Source organism: Octodon degus, unplaced genomic scaffold, assembly GCF_000260255.1.
Source record: "Octodon degus isolate 3935 unplaced genomic scaffold, OctDeg1.0 scaffold00072, whole genome shotgun sequence".
NCBI lineage: Eukaryota > Metazoa > Chordata > Mammalia > Rodentia > Octodontidae > Octodon > Octodon degus.
The window spans coordinates 2069563-2070985 of NW_004524648.1; the positions used below are offsets into that span (position 1 = coordinate 2069563).

At 37.7% G+C, this 1423-nt stretch overlaps 1 long non-coding RNA gene across 2 annotated transcripts in view; it reads left to right on the plus strand.

The window, feature by feature from the left end:
* LOC111817845 overlaps positions 1-1423 on the plus strand; it is an 8771-nt gene that overhangs the window by 2083 nt on the left and 5265 nt on the right. For both annotated transcript variants that reach the window (XR_002821948.1, XR_002821947.1), the window contains exon 2: positions 1069-1205. This is a non-coding gene — a long non-coding RNA (uncharacterized LOC111817845). The remainder of the gene's footprint in view (positions 1-1068; positions 1206-1423) is intronic.

Genomic DNA, 1423 nt, shown 5'->3' on the forward strand with positions numbered 1-1423 from the left:
CTGATTTTTCCTTTTGTTATGGTAGCAAAGTTTTATTAAAAGTAGGAAAACAAACATTTGCAGACTGAATTTGGGTCAGCTAAAAGAAAATGAGTAGACCCTGGCCAGGGATATACAACCCAGCTGTATAACTGCCTGCCTTTAAGTGCAAGGTCCTAAGTTCATTTTTAGGTGCATACATACTCACTATGATGAGTGTGATTTTTTTTTTTTTTTTAAGACAAGGTCTTTCATGTATGAACTGGCCGTGAACTTGCTGTAATCCCAGGCCAGTATCCCAGGCTGGCCTTGAACTCAGCAATTATACTGCCTCAGCATCCCAAACACTGGGATTACAGGTGTGTGCCACCATGCCCAGCCCAAGAAACTTAATTTTAAAAAGCATTGCATAAGCAGGGTATGGCACACATGCCTATAATCCTGGCAGTTGGGGCTGAGGCAGGAGGATTGCTTCAAATTCAAGGCCAGCCTGAACTGTATAATGAGATCCTATCTCAAAAAGGAAAAAAACCAAAATTATGTAAGTGAACTGTTGACTAAAACTTGAAAAGTACCTTTGTTGTGCATATAATTTGGTAATGTTAAGATGAAATTTGATCTGTATTTTTTTTTAACCTATCAGTAATAGTAGGCTTCTCAAAAGTATAGGTATATAATTTTACTCCTCAGGAGACTGCCTCAGGAGACTGAGGCAGAATGATTAAAAGTTAAGGTCAGTGTGGACTACTTCACTAGAACCAATTCAAGTTAGGAAAAATGGAAAGGGGCAACTGGGAGTATAGGTCAGTGGTAGAACACTTGGCTCAGTGTGCTGAGCCTTGGGTTTAATCCCCAGGGTATAGGGATTGAGGATTAAGGTGGGACGTGGGGTCCCGCATAGCCCAGACTGGCCTCACAGCAATCTTCCTGCTTCAGCCTCCCAAGTGCTGGGAGTGTGGTTATACTTGGTGTTAAATGTTTTTATTCAAGTTATTTTTCATCGGCATACCTGTACACTGACACAGATTAGATTAATAGCTAGTTTTATACTTGTTTAATTAATTTTTGTAAAATATTTATTGCTTTTAGGTTGGCAAAAGCAGCTTTTGATGATGCAATTGCAGAACTGGATACACTGAGTGAAGAAAGCTATAAGGACTCTACACTTATCATGCAGTTGTTACGTGATAATCTGACACTATGGACTTCAGACATGCAGGGTGATGGTAAGCAAACTTTAGGTTAAATGAATGTCTTGCAATTACTGGATAATTTTATTTTTAGTATTTTATAATGTATAATTTAGGCTAACAGCTTGTGTACTATAAACTGTCATTTTAATTACTGCTTTTAATAGGAAATGGTTCCAGTATAGTCTTTTGTTTTAGGCTTTGAAAATAAGAGGTTTAGAAAAGTGAAATCTTGTGTGAATCTTAAGATTTAA